This window comes from Topomyia yanbarensis, chromosome 3 (genome assembly GCF_030247195.1).
Source record: "Topomyia yanbarensis strain Yona2022 chromosome 3, ASM3024719v1, whole genome shotgun sequence".
Taxonomy (NCBI): Eukaryota; Metazoa; Arthropoda; class Insecta; order Diptera; family Culicidae; genus Topomyia; species Topomyia yanbarensis.
This window is the reverse complement of record NC_080672.1, coordinates 284,929,212-284,949,320: the sequence shown is the minus strand read 5'-3', so window position 1 is coordinate 284,949,320 and position 20,109 is coordinate 284,929,212. Positions and strand designations below refer to the sequence as shown.

At 37.2% G+C, this 20,109-nt stretch overlaps 1 protein-coding gene across 2 annotated transcripts in view; it reads right to left on the bottom strand.

Moving 5' to 3' along the window:
* Positions 1-20,109, bottom strand: part of LOC131686709 (protein rhomboid) — a 224,227-nt gene that overhangs the window by 140,745 nt on the left and 63,373 nt on the right. The gene's annotated exons all lie outside the window — the stretch shown is intronic.

The window sequence follows — 20,109 nt, the reverse complement described above, 5'->3', positions numbered from 1 at the left end:
GACCCCGAGATAATTTACAGTTAAGATCTGAGCTATAGTTTAAGGAGTTATATACAAAGTTGGAACTCAAAAAATCGAAAAAAAAACATTCTGAAAGTGCACACTTATGAAAAAATCTTTGTGAAATTTCATCCAGATTTAGATTTTAAATTACAGCCGTTTGCAGCGCGCTGGTTCTTCTGCGAATAAAATGGGCACAAAACTTGAAACGCAGTTATCTCGGAATGAAGTTTTTTTGAGAAAAGTACCGTTGCGGTGAACGTGATATCTCAAAAACTATTCATCCGATTGTCATTTTTTTTTTTTTTGAATTGTTTGTTTTTTCTATCTTCGATAGTGCTACCAACGAACAGTCTTTCGTTTTTTCAAATAAAATGTGCATAAAACACTTTAAAAAATCACAAACTTAGCTGACTTTTTCGCCACAACTTTGTATATAACCCCTTAACTCATTAAAAGAAACTGTAGGTGCGCTGGTTTACGCTTCCTCGAAAAAAAAAACTAGCTCAGTTTTCTTCGTCGAGGATTCGATACCCAGCTCGATAGCTCAAGAGAAAAATTGTCCGAGGTATTCAGTAATGGTCCTTGTAGGTCGACAGATTTGCGTCCCCTAACATAAACCAAACCGTCTGTGGTCTGTGGTTTTAGCTTAACGTGCAGAAATTGTCACGACATTCATAAAGGTCGTAGATATAAAAATTGTATGGATAAGGGCTTAGGTATGAGCCCTAGGGAAGATCCATGTAGCTAAATAGTGATGCCGATAAATCGTCATCTTTATTTATTTGTTTAATACATCAACAGGCACATCAAAGCCTCAATGATGTTGACCTAAATACTAATCTTATTTCTAATAATCAAGTCGCACATAAAAACAATAATCATAATTACAAGCAAAGAATAAAGAGGTCAAGTGTTGTTAATGAATTGATTAAAAAGTCTGGAAAAACGTATACTCTGAATTTGTCGAGAAACGGTGAAATCGAATGCTGAAGCTACCTGGATAAAAATTCGTTGCAGACCAGTGATGGCTCCACACATACTACAATGTGTGCGTCGGAATGGTAATCGGAACATAATGTTGTTGCGTAGTGATCGAGGTGCGACGTTTATGTTGATTTGTTCCAAAATAGCTGGGGCATCTATACGGCTTTGCAGAGTGTCAGCGATGAACAAAGCTCTTGCGGTAATCCTTCTAACATGTAGGGGCTAGTTGAATCAGCTGACATCGGTTTTCATAGCTAGGTAGTCGGACAGGATCTCTCCACTGCAATCTACGGAGCGCGAAACGTAAAAAACGACGCTGCACGCTTTCAATTTTCTTAACGCCATTATTATAGTTTGGGCTCCACACTTCATGGCAATATTCTAGAATTAATCGGGATAAAGAGCAGTTCAGCGATTTGAGACAATAAACATCCGTAAAGTTTTTGGCTATCCTGAAGATGCATCCCAGTGCTCGAGATGCTTTACCAACTGCATAGCCCGAGTAACAATTGAAGTTTTATAGCACGCTACAAGTGTAATCTAAGTTTTATTAGTGGCTCCAAAACTATCATAAAACCACAATTGTTACTAGGTAGGAGACGTGTTGTTTGAGAATCCAGAATCACTCCCAGATCCTTCACGTGACTGACACGTTCGATTCCTGTTTCGGTAAACGCTAGTTAAATAAAATCGAATCCTTCTTCCGCGAAAAAGATATTACCGAGAACTTCTTCAGGTTTACATACATGCGATTCGTATTGCACCAATCAGCTCGACCAAAGACTTGAAGCTGCTGTTGGAGAACTCTGCAATCTTCAATTGAACGAATTAGGCGAAAAATCTTGAGGTCATCTGCGAAGGATAATCGTGGAGTCTTCAGAATTAGATGTACATAATTGAAGTATATTAGAAACATCAACGGTCCCTAGTGGCTTCCTTGAAGTATTCCAGACGTAGAAGTGAATATAGGGGCCTGGCCTTCTCCTATAACAACCGCTATCTCCCGGTCAGTGTGGTAGAATCGAAACCACTGCAAAACACTACCATTTATTCCAAATCTCTCCATTTTTGCTATTGCGATATCATGGTTTATCTTGTCAAAAGCGGCAGATTAGTCGATGTAAACAATGCATGTGCTTCTCAGATAACAAGTCTAACAAAAAGTTGTTTTAAATTTGAATTTCTGTCAAGATCAACGCAAGGCAATCGCTCGTCCCTTTGCATTTGCGGAAGTTAAGTTGTGTATCTGACAGTAAGCCATTTGCTGTGACCCAATTATCAAGACAAAAAAGGACCATTGTCTCAAACAACTTCCAGATACAGGAGAGCAATTCAATCTGTCGATACGAGTTGTTGTCGGAGGCTGGTTGTTCTGGTTTTTGGATGGTGATGACACTCACTTGTCTACAATCGCGTATGACAATGTTATCCTCCAGAAACTCATTAAATAAATTCAACAAGCATTTTTGGTAGAGTTTGGCTGATTCTTAAACAAGTTGAGTTTGATTCTGTCTGGCCTTGGGGTTTGGTCTCTAGTTAATATTTCATTTATAGTTTCATTAAACTCGCGTTTCTAGCATCGCGTACTGTCGATAGCTAGCGGGTAACCTATCGTCCCGGAAATCCTTATTTGCGGCAGCCTTCTCCTTAGTCCGAACACTCTTCATCCTATCACGAATTGGGAGAACGTTTTTGGATGTTCACACCGGGTACTGGTCTAGTCAGAGCTAGGTTCGCGCTGTCGAGAATCGAAACAGCTAAAAACCTGTACCCTTCCTCCGGAGGAAATTCTTGAGTGGAGTGCATTGCTCTTTCAATCAACGTTTCGCGGGTGGTCACACGAAATTTTGATTGATTCCTGAACCGTTAATAATTGAGACTACGATCGACAGATGGTCGCTATCGTGTGGATCAGCGATTCCATTCCACGTGCATTTGATTGCGATGTCGAGCAGATGGACAAGTTTAAGGGGCTCGGATGTATTTGGGAAGCAGGAATCCGTGTCATAGTAGCACTGTTTGATCCCGAAAAGTACTCCTCCGCAGGGGAATCTCTATACTGGCGAATAATATCAAAATCGCTGAAGTTAAGATCTACACTACCAGTCCAGTACTACTACCATAATTGAGTGGGTTCCTCAAGCACGTGCGTCTTGACTATACTATGTTGCTACACGCTACTGGTCAGAGTGTAGGAGGGGGTTTGACACCTGTGGGTGCCGCGTAGATCACAAACATACTTGTTATGACAAGTTGTATTCTTTAGGTGCGTCGAGTACATAAAACGCATAACATCTTAGTGCTGCTAGAGTTGTTTCAAATTATGTTTAATATTTTTTTCTTTTTTAGAAGGTAAGTAGAAAGATTTTTATATTGAAAATCGTAACTGTCAAAGAAAAATATCTATTCAAATTGACCTAATTCGAAGATTATCATCTCATTATTGAAAAGTAAAAAAAAACTACATATGTTATGTGTCTATCGTAGAGAAATGGGTCGAAAAATAATTATAAATAATAATAATAAATAACAAATTCGACCCCAATTCGACCTCCATTTGATCGTCCGGAGAGGGATCCATCGATACAGTCAACGCACGGGGTCAGCCACCGCACATACGGTTAATAGCAGTAACACTGTTATAGAAAGATAAAGAACCGCTTAGTTTAATGACGATATTCCACTGATCCACTGATTTACATATCAATTACGTCAATATAACCTTGGCATAGTTGTTCAACCCCACAAAGTTGCTTTTGGAATTTCATCCGCTGTCTATCGTGACCACTACGAAACTCATCCATTTGACACTGATGGGTGTACAGTGCACCTGCTATCGCAAGCATTGAGCTATTGGGAGTAACGTTTAATTTTGTTACTCATTGATCGTATTGTCAGCGGGAAATTCGGCATCTCATCATCACATCATGTTCGTCATTGTGGGTCTCTAGCTACCACCGAACCAGCATAGCTGTAAGAGTAGGTATCATCGCGATTGTCGGCAGCCGCGGCAACGTGTTCGGAAGCAACCGTTCCCATCAGCGGGAGGTCCGCGGTCAGCCTTTAGTCATATAAGGGGGCTATTTAACCGAAATACCGTCCGTTTCGGTACGAATGTTTAATGTTTTCTCTACCGAAAAAGTGAAATAATGTACCAATTAGTGACGGTTATTGTTGGCGAGGCCAGAATAAGACCGCTATAAAGTTGCAAAAATAATCAAAACGCGACCAGCAAGAGAAGTGTTTCGATGCGACTTGTGGCTGATTTCGAAATTCCGTGGAATTGTATTCCACTTGGCACAAGCAATTTTCGGGCGACTTAATCAAAAGTCAGGAACATTTACTTTCAAACTACGTCAAGCAAGAAGTGCAAGCTGCAAACTCGAGTTAATGCACGGACTACACTTCTCAAATTATTCCTCTCTGTCTGTCGGCACTGTTTGCATACCTACTCGCATAATTATCCCAAATTGTTTGCATTCATATGCACGCCTGTGTTTATTGAGTTATACGTTTTTCGTATGCTTATATCAAACAGTTCAGCTCGGCAACTGAATGTCCCGTCCCTGCTCTTGTGAGCACAATCAAAACATAATAATAGTAATAATAATGAAGGCTGGTAAAACAGCGAACCATATGCCAACTATTTTCCGCTTTCTTTCTGAGCCAGGAAGTGCCAGGAAATAAAAATAAAAGGTGAATTATAACAAGACTATTTAGACACGAGCCACGTATCGTCTATTGAAGGAGCAGCTTTCGGTTGACTGGAACAAAAAGAAATCTGCTTCTTGGTACACAAAAGGCACAAACGGCATGTGGCTTAGATTTTTTTGTTCAATCTGCCACTTAACTTCCGCTGTTTTGTTAGCCCCTAAATCCTTTTTTCGTGAATGGTAACGATAATTGAGGGTACCGGTGAAATACGAATAAATATAAGGACATACATAAAAGGGGGTCGATTGTCGGTAGTGATTTCTAGCCGAATTGGAATGGTATTTCATTTGAATATATGAATTTGGAGATCAATCCGCCACTACTGGAAAAATATGACTGGCTCTACATAGCAAGCGTTTCATGTCAGGAAAGGTGGGCGAATATAGTATTTTAGAAATTCTTCTCTCATTTATACTGACGAAACTTTTCAAATTTACATTATCAGACGAACTCATAAGTGATGTTGTACCCTTTACTTATATCCCTAACTGAAGGTTTTTCGAAGATATGATTTTTTCATATTCCTCGGTAATTAAAAATAGTCCTAGCACATTTATCGGCTTTTACCTTCGTTATCTGCATTAGAGAGAAGTGAGGTGATCGCTACCGGTAAAATAAGGTAAACAAGTCTAATACGCCCCCTTAAGCAAAAATAGCTATAGACTGCCATAAAATGTTATACACTGATGGGTCACGAATCAATGAGGCCACTGGCTTCGGTATTTTCAACAATAACACCTCGATCTCTTTCAAGCTTGCAGAACCTGCCTCTGTTCACACAGCCGAACTAGCAGCAGTTCACTATACTCTGGAAATCATTGATACTTTACTTCCGAGCCATTATTTCATCCTCACAGATAGCCTCAGCACAATTAAGGCACCACGCTCATTAAAGCTTGATAATCACGCTCCGTTCTTTTTGAAGAAGATACAACAATACTTAACTAAATTAACAAATAAATCTTATCAAATTACCTTAGTGTGGATTCCCGCTCTTTGCTCCATACCGGGTAATGAGAGCGCTGATAATTTAGCCAAAATAGGGGCACTGGACGGTGACATCTATGAAAGACCTATTGCCTTCAATGAATTTTATAGCGCTTCTCGTCAGAGGACGCTTACTAGTTGGCAAACATCATGAGACAATGGAGATCTGGGACGGTGGTTGCACTCAATTATCCCTAAAGTATCAACGAAGGCATGGTTCAGAGGGTTGGAGGTGAGTCGAAACTTCATTCGTGTGATGTCTAGGTTCATGTCCAACCATTATACGTTGAATGCGCATCTCCGCCGTATTGGGATCGCAGAAGATAATCAATGTGCTTGCGGAGAGGGCTACGAAGACATTGAACATGTTGTTTGGTCTTGCACTGAATATCGTGAAGCCAGATCCCAATTAGTAGACTCCTTACGAGCCAGAAGAAAACCACCCTATGTACCTGTTCGTGATATCCTCGCCTTACGAGATCTTACATACATGGGCCATATGTATCATTTCCTGAAAACAATAAATATTCAAATATAATTATCCCCACAATGTTTCTAGTTTTTTCCCTTGCTACCCACAATTAATTTAGATTTCTTCGCAGTTAGTTAAGTTAGATAAAACGATATAAATAAAGAAAAAAACAAAGATTACAGAAAAACTATCAATAGGTTTACAATGAAATTCAAGAAAATAGAGTATAAATAAAAATATTCAAAATGATGATTATCCTCAGTGTTAGCATTAGAAAGTGAATTTTTATTATAACGTGATAGTCTTAAGGACTTTTGTAACATGTTATGTAAAAAAACCCGGCGTAAAAAAGCTTTTGCAATTGTCGCTGGTCGGATTTTTCAGTTTTCGGCTCCAGCCGGAATAGTTTGGAAAAACATCCGGATTTCTTGGCCGCAAATTAAAGGGCGAACACGAAATTATTGCGCCACCGAAAATGTCATGCCAATTTTCTTATAATGTTTAAAATCAAACCAAAATTTTAGGGTAGTTTTATACATATATTCACTTAAAAAATCCAAAGAAAAGTTTATCCATCAAAGTCTTTACAGTGTCATCCGGTACCAGTTTCTCAGTTTATTTCCATTTTCTTAACATGTCCTTCTCGTCTTTGACTGTCTTCTTGCTCTTCCGAAGTTCCCGCTTCATCATTGCCCAGTACCGCTCCACCGGGCGCAGCTCCGGACAGTTTGGCGGATTCATGTCTTTTGGAACAAAATGGCCTCATACCACTCCAGGACACTTTTAGAATAGTGTCATGATTCCAAATCTGGCCAAAATAGCGGAGATTCGTCGTGCTGCTGCAAGAACGGCGAAAGGCGCTTCTCGAGGCACTCAGATTTGTAGATCTCGCCATTTACTGTGCCCTTTGTCACGAAAGGCTCACTCCTCAGTCCGCAAGAGCAGATGGCCTGCCAAATGAGATATTTGGAGGCGAACTTCGACATTTTCTTCTTCTTAAATTTGTCGTCCACATAGAACTTGCTCTTGCCGGTGAAAAACTCCAACCTCGGAATTTGCTTAAAATCGGCTTTTATATACGTTTCGTCGTCCATCACACAGCAGCCATATTTTTTCAGCATCTTCTCGTAGAGCTTCCGTGCCCGAGTTTTAGCCGTCGATTGTTGCCGCTCATCGCGGTTTGGGAAGTTCTGTACCTTGTATGTATGTAGTCCAGCTCTCTTCTTTGCATTCTGGACGTAGCTCTGCGACATGCCGATCTTTTAGCCAAATCACGGCTTGAGACGTTGGGATTTGCTTTAATCATCCGCTTCACCTTTCCTTCCGTCTTTTTGTTCTCCGGTCCCGGTTTTCTTCCAGCTCCTTTGCCGTGGTCCAACGTCAACCGCTCCTGGAATCTCTTCAACACTCTGGAGACGGTTGAATGGTGAATGTTCAACATTTTTCCCAACTGCCGGTGCGACAGGTCAGGAAATTCCAGGTGTTTGGAAAAAATTTGTTCTCTCGACTCGCGTTGGTTCACCTCCATTTTCGTTGAATCGAAAAACACGACTTCGAGTTTGACAGCATGTAAACAATACAATCAACGAGAAAGTGTGCAAAATTTGATTGATTTTTACCCAATAGTAAAAAAGTTATGCCCTGTTGAATGTGTCGCAATAATTTCGTGTTCGCCCTTTAAAAGCGAGTAAAGGCGCTTTATCCAAGGCTTAGCCAGGGCAAGGTGTAAATACCTCTGTCCAATCAAAAGGACCAAAGGAGTAACATTAACCTTCTTAGTCAAGTCACTCCCAACGATTTATTATATCCCCTTTAAGAGGCCGTACACTAATTACGTACGGCTTTTTTAGAGCTTTTCAACCTCCACCTCCCCCACCCCCCCCCCCCCCAGATAAGAGTTCGTAAGATTTTGATGAACTCCCCCTCCCCCTACATAAGATCTTATCATGATTATCGTAATTAAAAAATCGAATTGTTAATTCATCAAATAATAAGATAGCGAAAACGATATGTATAGAATTATTACAAGAAAACTCATGACAAAATTTAACTGTAATCTGTAGAATTTCAATTGCATGCCAATCTCGCCCAGTAGAAAGAATAACTGTTGTCAGATATTCAGTAACTCCAATTTGGTCCACATGATCTGCTTTGCTATATTCCACTTTTTTTGTTGGAGACGAACCACTGCGACCAGTGTTTAGATCTATGTGCTATACTCCACTTCCTTTGAATCTATTTTCTCGTGATATAGAATTTAAAAGAGTTTATAACCTCTTCTGGAACGAATTTATTCTGAGTTCCAGCTGCGACGCTTATCGTACGCATAGCTCCGAGTTAACCATCTTCGAATTTTCTTGAAATAAAATACAGTTCACACTCTGGAAATATTCGACATTCAAGATCTTTGACAATCGCATGTTAGAACATTTTCCAGATACCTTGCGGGTTTGAATCGAACGTTTGAAAAGGACAAAGTCGGTCTAACAACACGAAGGGTATCAACACTTCTTAACTTGTAAGGCATATTGTGACTCCAGTTCCCGAACAGAACAATGTACAACCAAGAGCCAAAAAATTACTCATTTTGTTTGATATACAAGAATTATATGGCACAAATGAAAATTTTCGTTAATTAATTTATTCATTAAATGAATAATTTAACTACAGTCTAATTTTTAAACATCTTCAAACCCATCTCTGCACAGTAGGCCTGGCCGTTTTAATATTTGTGACATATGAAAATATACTTCAAATATTGATATTGACAAGAAAAGCACTACAGAATAACTGCAGTGTTTTCCAGGATGCTTTTTAATACTGGTTGTGTAAGGGTTAGAATAGAGTAGAAATAGAATAGAAATAGCTTTGGGAGGGGTTAAAAATAGGATATATATTTTTGATTTGCAATCGATACATTGAAAAGCATTCATATTTTACCTTGAAGAATGGCAATTTTGAAAACATTATAGCTCTTTACAACAACCTAATTCAGGGTAGATTTCTATAGATGAATTTTAGAGTTAACTTAGGACTATAAGCTTGGGGAAAAATTATGGTGTCTATTGTTTGATGTTATTGTTTATTCTCCTTCATTGTTGATGAAACCTGTTCCTTCGTTGTTGATGAAAACTGTTCAATAATAAAAAAATAATTAGAATGGGTTAACAAACCTGAGATATGGCCTTTATAAGTAAACATTCCAACTTTTATACAACTATTTTAATTTACACGTTCAACTATAATGTTAGATAGACAACCACATTTTCATATTTTTTTCAATGCAGCATATAAAAAACATCCTTTGTAATTAAATGGCAAGGTTTTTGCTTACAGCCGCCGCACGTATAAACGCTCTAAATAGTCAATGGACAAACATGGATTCGCGCTTAGTCTGAAAGAAAACCCATCGATGACCGCATACAAATTACTATAACTTTCGATTCCGTCAATGAAATATTTTCAAATATGCAGGGGATATACTTGAATACTATATATTTAGAATGCCAAGTACCAAACAAGTAGACAAATATTTTTTTTGTTTATTAAGATAAGACCAAACCTGTCAGTATATGCTAGTAGCCTTATGATACGTGTCATAGAACCTCAAATCGCGATATCTCTCGAATCTCTCGATGGATCATTTTAAAATTCGCTGAGAAGATGCTTGGATACTTTTTCGAATGCCGTAGGCCGAGTTAATGGTAATTTTTATTTGTTAATAACTGTTTTTGGCACACCGTGCGTTTTGATTTCTAAAATGGTGAACGTCTGAGGAACGTAATTTGACCCTTCAAGAATCAAGGTTGTTCCTTGCCATGATCTACCTTTTCATCATTTCCCTAACGGGAAGGATCGGCGAAATGGGTAAGGTTAGAGGTAAGGAAAATAACGACACAGAACAATTATAACAGAGTATTCCGCACCCCCGGAAGGATGCTGAACGATCTGCAGGTGCTACAATAGCAGAAATAAAACTTCTAACTCCCGGAAGGATTTAAATTTTTTTTCAAGCAGTGAGCGTCAACACCCCGAGGGGATATTGAGAGCAGAACGACAACAGCCCGAAGAGATATTGTCATTCAAATATGGCTTAAACTATAACTCTTTACCACACTGGGTTATGAACAATAGCGTGGCCTTGAATTTCAGCTCTCTGTAAAAAGGTTCATCTATATATGAAGAACCAAAATCCGGATACGTAATTGCATTACTGCTGGGCTGTTACATTTCAAATAATATGAAGTTTCGTAATCGGATTCACAAAGATCACACGAATAATACTCAGCACGCTGAATGTAAGCCATGCGATAATTGAGCTTGTAATGCCCAGTCAATGCCCTGACTAGAATACTGCAATTGTACTTGGAAAAAATGCAGCAAATTCTTTGATATTTTCGTACTTACATCCAACAGAAAAATCTTTGTTTGAACGCAAGTTTACAAGCTACGCCAATGGTTGGAGTGTTCAGATGCAAGACCCAAGAGCGAATCTTATACTTTATCCAACTTATCGAAAGTAGTAAAGGTGGTTCTGGACCAACGAAGTTAATCGCAGTGCCCACTCTAGCCAATTCGTCTGCCTATTCATTTCCAGTAATACTGGAATGACCAGTTACCTATTGAAGGTTTGCAATGCTAAGTTCTTCAACTAGAGTTCGGCATGCGATTACTAATTTAGATCTCAAATCTTTCTAACTAAGTGCTTTCAGGGTAGCCTGACTGTCAAAGCAAAAATAGATTCTTTTACATAAAATTCCCTGTTGAAGTGCCGTTTGTTCGACACACAAAATTGCAAAGATTTTTGCTTGAAATACGGTACAGTATCTACAAATCGAGTGATACGGATTTAGTCTCATTTCGCGATAGTAGACACTAGCACCAGCGCGGCCCTTACTTTGGGGCCACAATCTTGTATGGCTAGTTGCACGATCTATTGTGATACTGTTCCAAAGTCCAGTAACTTTAAAACGGAATGCACAAGAAAGGGCTTCTTGTTTCAGAAACACATATAGTGGTTTTATGTTCTAAAGTGCCTCTAGAGCAGCTATAGATGTTATCGAGAACGCACCATCATCGCCATCAAGACCATCCTTTCAAGATGGTTTACCTGTAGCCAGAGGTGGGAAAATGCCGGTTGAGTACCGGTACGGTAAACCAAATTTTCACAAGTGTTTATGTTTCCTTTACATTGTGTGCGGTCTTATCGCTGGTTGTGTTTACACGAGACACGAAAACCAAACCGAGTTTCGATTACACAGCACCGCGGTTTGGTTTTGATTTTCGTTTACCGGTACACGAGTATGGGAAGGAAAGACGAGAATAACGAAACCAAACTTCGGTTGTGTTGCTGTTGTGTATTCGGGTTGATGTTTATCGACTGTGCTAGTGCTGCTAGTATATTTATTAAGAATTCTAAACAAATTTCTTTATAATATAAGGTATTTTTCGGTAATTGAAAAAATGTCTTCAGACATATTTCTGTTCAAATAAATTATGTTCGTGGTCATGAATGGCGTTGCTTAACTCAATATTGCGACATTTTCATAAAGCTTTATCATCAGGAAGTTTGCAATATGGGTATGTTTGGTATGGGAAACTGCCCAAAAATCGAAAGTAAAAGGAAATTTAATAGCCTCCACTTTTTTTATACCTCTGATAGCAGATCAAAATTTAAGATGACGGTATATTCGAGATATTCTGTCATCTAGAATTACGCGACATGGACATTTTAAATATAAGAAATATGTCAAAAGATCGCAAATTGATGCCTGCCGTCATTTAAAATCTGAAATGGCGAGCTATATTCAATACTAGTGGTATTCAATAACGTTTTAATGGTAAAAAATATCATGAAACAAGGGTATTTTTGATATCGCAAAGTTGTGTAGAAAGTGTGTAGTGTGTAATGAAAGTGTTTTTGCTATTCGTTAGTTGGTTGCTGTTCTCAATGAATTAAGTTTTTTGTAATTGAATAATTTAGTGGTAGTTTCCTCTAAACTCGAATGTTCACGACCAAACCTTCTAGATGTTTCAAAACGATGTACAGTAACAGCAAAAATAACAGAAATACGTATTACCAGCACTCAGTAAATAAGGACCTAATCGTGAGTTTCCCCCCACTTGCGCCTGTGTTGCTTACCATATGCGAATAACACACACATACACGCAATTGCCTCTGTACAAAGATAGATGTATCAATACGATGCGCCGTAGCAGTAATAATAAGGATATATGTATACAAAATGCGAGTGTGTGCTCGAGATTATTCGAGAATCGCCTAACCAGCGCAACCAGACGTGGATTAGATCTCATTGATACGACTATTGGCGATATAAATACAGGCCACTCTGAATACATTGAGTGTTAATGTGAAGTTTCATGTGGTTCAAGTCATGTTTAATTGATTTAATTAATTTTATTGATTTCATTAATTTAATTGGTTTTATTGTTTTTGTTATTTTATTGACATCGCTGATTTCATTGTTTTTTTTAATTTCAATTTAAACATTTTGACATTAACATCAATTTGTATGCGCTGGACAACTTTGCCAAATCAAACATATCTACACTTCATGGTTCAGCATTGAAACAAACATCAATTGTTGAACTTTTAACAACTGCTCAGAACCATATATTTTGATATTACCCCATTGACTCTCAACTACTACTTATTGAACTCAATTCAATTGTCTATTCGGCAGCACTGCAGACGAATTTACTGCTTCTTCTTTCAACCGAAGCACCGTGTACAGAAAAAAACCAGGCTCGGTTTTCTAAAGCCAAACCGAAACCGCTGCTGAGAATACATCAACACAAGTTGAAATTCGTACACACATGTAAACGGTGCTGAGTGGCTCGGTTTGGTTTTATAAACTGAGACATGGTGGAGGTTTTTCTTTCGTTTACCGTGTGAACGAAATCCAAACCGAATTCGATGTGCATCACTCGTTTACACGTGTTGAGATTTTGGGAACAATACCAGTGTATGTACGTACCGGTTGGTTTTCTTACCCACCTCTGCCTGTAGCTGGATTGCCATTAATTCTCCCTTCTGCCACCTAACATGGCGCCCGTATGCCAGTATTGGTCTAACAATTGTTGTGTAGATCCACTGAATGTACTTGGGTTTGAGCCCCCGAGATTTGCCAAAAGCCCGTCTACATTGGCCGAAGACATGCGTCAATAGTACTATTCGCAAGTATACATACCTGAGGCATTTCATGTGGATTTGTCATGCCATTTTTGCTGAAAGCCACGAAGACGGGGTTAAGTGACATTCCAACAGAAGCTTCCTTTAAGGAAATATGGTTCTTTAACCAAAACTATAGAAGCTTTTCCTTCCTGCACAAGGCCGGATAGATTCATAGTTGCTGTACGTTTATGCTGAAGATTAATTTGTGCTACTCTAACCATACTCGATCACAGCACTACACATTTCATCATCAGCATTTGTTATACAGCAGCTAGAAGATACCAAACACGTTGGCTTATAACCGCCTATAGCGAGCCTCGAAATGGGTATTAGGGACATGACCACCATTTGAATCTCACGATTTGCGAAGAAGCAAACGTCCACTGTATCAGAGATTTGCTTAACACAGTAAGGGTAAGACCCAAGACATTCCGTGCGCTACTGGCATATTTTAGTCCTGCCGTCCATTTAGTCCTCGGCACGGAGAAACACCTTGACTTGAGGACTCCTGTTTTAAGTCGTCTCTTACGACATGGGAGCAGGAACCCAGTGGATCAATTCTTGGTTGAGAAACTTCAACCCGCCGGATGGCACACGACCTCTAGGCTGGTTTTGTCCGGAGAAAGATAATAGACTGTTATAAACATCCTAGTCGACCCCAGCCGACAAAAAGGTTAAGACTTAAGAAGGTGTTATTAACGCAAAATAACAAAGCGAGAAATTTAGGCAGACGCTTACATTAATTGCAAGCGATTATTATCGTTTGCAATTCACGTAAGAGTTGATTGTTATGCAAAAAATCACAAATTAGTTGACAAAACTCGCTGGAATCTAATATTTCTCTTCCGGAACTTGCAAGTAAGCTTTTTCACGATCCCATTTACATTACCTCTTTTCGCGATCCTATTCACAATTACATATATAAATTGATCACACACTATCACAAAATTTCAATTCTTCAAAAGCATTTTACCAACGAGACATTTATTTTAGAAAAGAAGAAAAAATCTATTGTCTTCTCCGGGTTCAGATGACCCCGACGAGATCCTTACAGCCACCAATCATCCTATGTTTGGAACAAAATTAAACATGAAAGCGAAACACTATTTTTCTCCGGCTTGTTTGTTTGATTTGTGGTGGCACCGAAACCAATTTTATCCATTCGGACCGGTTGAACAAAGGAACCTCTGAGAGATTCCCAAATAATATCGAAAATTGCTTGGAAGCGAAATCCCGGTCTTTAATTTCGGCGCTCGCCGGTGTTGTTCCGCATTTGTTTCTTATTTTTCTCTCGCAAATGGTTCCACCAGTCATCCAGGCCAGACCAGACAGCAAAGCATTAGGCCACTTGCGTATTAATTACCTAATTATCTACGGATGGCCTAAGCTAACAAAGCGAGCCAGTTTCGTACATCGTGTATCTGATTCCGAATGTGGGTGATTGCAGACAGCCATCAGACTCCGGTCGCACGGATGCACGAAAGTATTCTGACGGGACTGAAGCGGCCTTTATTGTGTAAAACACAAGAAACTCATAAGTCATCCGAAGAATGCAAGCAGCATTTCGGGCGAGAAACCAGCAAGGTCGGATTAGAAGGTGCGCTAGGACTGCACAAAAAAGGCCCCTTTCGGATGAGTGGGCGTTCTGGACACACGAATTAGTGCCGATTGAAATAAAGATAACGTTTTAACGATCTGTTGAAATTGGCAGGTTGGCAGAGATTTCACTTTTTTCTCTGTAGTGATTTCCAGTGTGGATTTTTGTCTTCCCTATGTTTGGATTGCGAAATACCCGATGACATTGGGAGTGTTTTTTTCTTCTTTTGTCTAGCTGAGGCCCTCGACTGATAACCGGTAATTGGTAGGCCACACATAATCGTGTATCTGAATCCTTGCCGCAGGCATCACTGCAAAAGTGGTAAGAGAAATGATACCCATTTTTTTCTTTGGGACAAATATAATGATAACAATATTGCATAATCACACATGCAGATAAAATCCGTATGTGCTCGCTATTTCTTGATGAATTAATATTTTCATTTAAATGTACAATTGTTCATTGTTCATTCCTATTTGCACAGTTCGGCGCCAAACAAATTATTTAATTGAAATTGACAAAGCAGTAGAACAATAACTGATGTTTATTAAATTTTGATTTACTGATTACAATAATACTTATTTCATTGCTTTTAACAGTATTTGATAAGGCTTATTCAATAACAGAGCCAAGCATACAAAGATCATAGCGTTGTACAAATAACTATAACAAATCATAGTTCCTTACCAATTTACGATAATTACGATATAATTTACATATTATATAATCGAGAAGTAAGTTGGATGATTCAACAGACAAAGTCTGTAATCGGGATAGACAGTGTTAATTTACCATTTCGGAAGCTATAGGAGTTCCTAGTTATGTCGTGCACCTCTGTACCTCTATTGCAAACATCGCAGAGACCTTCAATTCAAAAAAGCGTTACAGAAACTCAATAATTAGGTGTAATGACTGGAATGAATTTTTTGTCAATATTTCCATGCTCTTAATTTTAAAAAATTGATCAGTAATTTCCACAGAAGTGCCTAGCTTCTATATTCAATGCAATTCCTATATTGTCTCAAGGCAACGAAGTGTATAAACAAACACCACCCTATGTTGCTGTAATGGAAAATAATAAATCCTTTCGCTTCTGAAACCTGCTTTGCATTCCCCATGCATTAGTTTCAAATTAGAATGACACATGCCATCCCAGCTACGACACGATACCGTGTCACCATTCTTGACAGGGATCAATATCTACATAAAACCACACTTTCGTGGGTGGATCCCATCACCCTACCAATGTCAGACAATTGGATTAATTGCTACTACCGACATACCCTTTTCCATTTCGACCGACCGTGGGACACGATGTATATGTACATACATTCAATCTAGTCAACAACAATCGGGTAGACACGAGCGAACGCACCGTAATTAAAGGTGATTATTTATGTAGACGAATTCAAGGAACAGCCAAGGTTTGTGCTCTTGGAAGCTAGTTGGCTTTGTGATGACACCGCCTGGATCTTTTTGGTTTAAAGAACGAGGTGCCACACATGCTCTAGTTTATTGTTGACATCAAACGGTTTTCGCTGAGCTGAATAGTAAGCATTGGTTTGATGAGCTAGTTAGTTCTTTCAACGCTATGATGAGTTTTTGGAAAAATGATACCTTCGAACGGAATATAAATTTCTTTGAAAGAATAAATTCCGAAAAATTGTAAAACATAGTTTTGTTTATTTTTTTGTGGCGTTAGATTTGGCTACGTTTTTGTGCTGATCATTTTAAAAATAATAACTTAAAAAAGATATTTAGGAGACAATACAAATTCCACTCATACTTTAATAACATGATACCCCGATTACCGGTCGTAGAATGAGATTTCAGATTTTTTTTGCGATTGACTGCCTAGAATATTAATACGAATTTTGGAAAATTCAATCGGGCCCCCAAGAGTCGATTAATAGTTCCAACAGGAGTGTCTGCTTCTCGTTTTAACTAAAACGAAGTGAAAATCAGATAGATCATTTTATTGTCTACCACACTGTGAAAACCGAAAGTCAATCAGATTTAACCACCTAGCAGTGAGATGAGGTAATTCTTACACATATCACTACTGGACCATTCATTAGTTTTCAGAACTCATGCAAAGTAGGTAACCAACTATAGGTGGGATGAAGATAGTTTCGTGTCTTGCACGAACAAAACTTCGAACTTCAAAAATCAATAAAATAAACAAAATTTAAAAAAAAAAATAGAAAAAAGCAGGAAGGCCCACAGATTAATAAAATGAGTAAATGATTATTAAAAATAAAATTAATGAATCAAATTCGTTCAGCTTATTAAATATAAAATTAGACAGTTTAAAAATTTATCAAATTAAAAAATAACCTAAATTGTTTTATACTAACAAATTGGATGAAATGAATAAAAGGAATGATTAATTAATAAAACAAGTAAAATAAACAAACTAAGAAACAAACGAAATTAATAAAATAAATAAAATAAATAAACAAAAAAATAATCAAAAATGCAATGATATATATATATATATATATATATATATATATATATATATATATATATATATATATATATATATATATATATATATATATATATATATATATATATATATATATATATATATATATATATATATATATATATATATATATATATATATATATATATATATATATATATATATATATATATATATAACTTTATTAAAATCAATAAAATGAATATAATGAAAAAAGTTTCATTTCAGTTTCATTTTGTTTACTTTTTTCATTATATTATAGTATTGCTAAAATTAATAAAAAGAGGAAGAAAAAACGGAATAAAAGAATTAAATGATAAAATGAAACATTATACGATAGTAGAAAGGTTTTAGAACCAATATCAATTGCGTCAAATTAATAATTTGGATGATATTAATAAAACTAATGACTGAAAAAATAGTCAGATTATTTAAACGAACAAACCGATTAAAATATATGGACTTGTACAAATGAATAAAATGCATAAAATTAATACAGTGAACAACATAGGTTAAATAGATCTGAATAAAATGCATGATCAGAATGAATCCAAAGAATTGAACGAAAAAATAGATAAAATGAAGTCGAATAAAGAAAATGAATAAAAATTTCTGAATAAAATAAATGATTAAAATTAAATGATAATATATTCAAAATTTGACACATATTCAAAATAAATGAAACTGAAAAAATGAGAATTTAGAATAAATTTTAATAAAAATTTAAATAAAGCAAATGAATGAAATGATTTGTACGAATTTGAAAACCTTTTTTTTCAGTTAGTTCTGAAATGTTTGTGAAAATTCCATTATTTGAAAAATGGCATTTCCATTTCGTTCAAGATTATCTCATGTTTCTACTTTATTGATGGATTAAAATTAGTTATTAGAATACTGGAATGTTCGATTTGTTTTGGAATTCAAAGATGTTTGGTCACAGATATCTGAAAAAAAGTTTTTGGCGCAGAATATAGTTTTCAGGTCTAGTATTTTAATACGTATTTGAAAACAGTAAACTGAGATAACGTCACATGTGCTTGGATCAATTATCACCGAAGTGGCTTTAGATCTGAAATATGCCCAGAACCCGGGACTTCCGGAATTATCGATAGTGGACAATATATTCCAATAATCTTTGATTCGCCATCAATGATCTAGGCCTGCGAATCGAAGTAATTTGATGTTCATTTCAATAGATTTTAAACCTATGAGGTGTTACGATTGTACCGGTTCATAAGAGAAATTACTATGTGATCGCAATAACCAACCTGTAACTTCGGAACCAAAAGTCAGAACTGAATGAAATTCAATATCAGTCAATGGGAGTATTATATCATTCATTTTAAATCAAGTTTGTAAAAATCGGTTAAGAGTTTGCTGGAAACTAGGTGTAACATTAGCTCGGGAACTTGGCCGAGTTCCCCGGGGGCATCAAGATCCGTCATAGGTGACCAATGTGGTCAAAACTACTTAACTACTTTGATTGGCCATCAGTGATCTAGACCCGCAAATACAAGTAATGTTGAACAAGAACAAGAATGTTGAACGTATTTGAATATGTATTACATCATTCGGACACCATAGGGTTACCAGTTTATATGGGAATTTGCACTCTTGAGCCCGTAATTCCGGAACCGGAAGTCCTATTAGCTAAAAATTCAATAGCATCTTATGGGAGCGTTATACCGTTCATTTGAAGCTAAGTTTGTGCAAATCGGTTCAGCCATCGCTGAGAAAATTGAGTGACATTTTTTGACACACACATACATACACACATACATGCACACATACATACACACATACATACACATGCATACACACAGACATTTTGCGGTCTCGACGACACTCAACCCTCCGGGCCTCTGTTGGTAAATCGGTTTTTGGAGTGATTCCTTGCTTTATATGAGAAAGGTAAAACTGTATGAAACAAGAACTTTCTTTAAATTACAAGTCTTAATTTTCTACAAATAAATATGTTTTTACTCACATTGATCACCAAAAAGAAACATTTGAGCTTTCAGTACAAATCAGTCTCATTTGTTGCTACATAGTAGTGCGTATGGCAAAAATGTAAGTAGATCAACTATCTGTTCAATGCATAAACTTTGATTTTCTGATCCTCTATAATTTACTTGTAGAATACGGAGCACTTAAACGACACATGTACTGCATCATCCATCGTCTCTTCATTAATTGTGACTGCCACTCAACCTTTAATTGAAGCGTTCTCAGCATAGAGCAAAGAAAGGCAACTGAAACCTTTGCTATGAGTTAGAAAAATCATTATACTAGCATCCCCATCCAGAGTTCATGGGTCTTTGGGAACGTTTTTTTCACGGATCAAATTTATGGATATTTTTGGACTTTTATCCGTTATTTTTTCATAAAAGTTTATACCTAAACAATGAATAAGCATTTTCAACAAAATCATCACACAAGTAAACAAAAAAACTCAATGTTTTCTCGTCTGTGGTTTTCTTCTACCTAGTTTAAAAAAGCCTTTTCACAGTAATCGCAACAAAAATATATAGAATTAATTTCAGCTTCAACTCATGCTACTGAAACATATTTAGAAGAACACAATTAACACAATTTTCAACACCTTTCAGGCACAACAGCCTTCCAAAACTCATTCGAAAATCTCATGTTTCCGAAAGTGTCCCTCT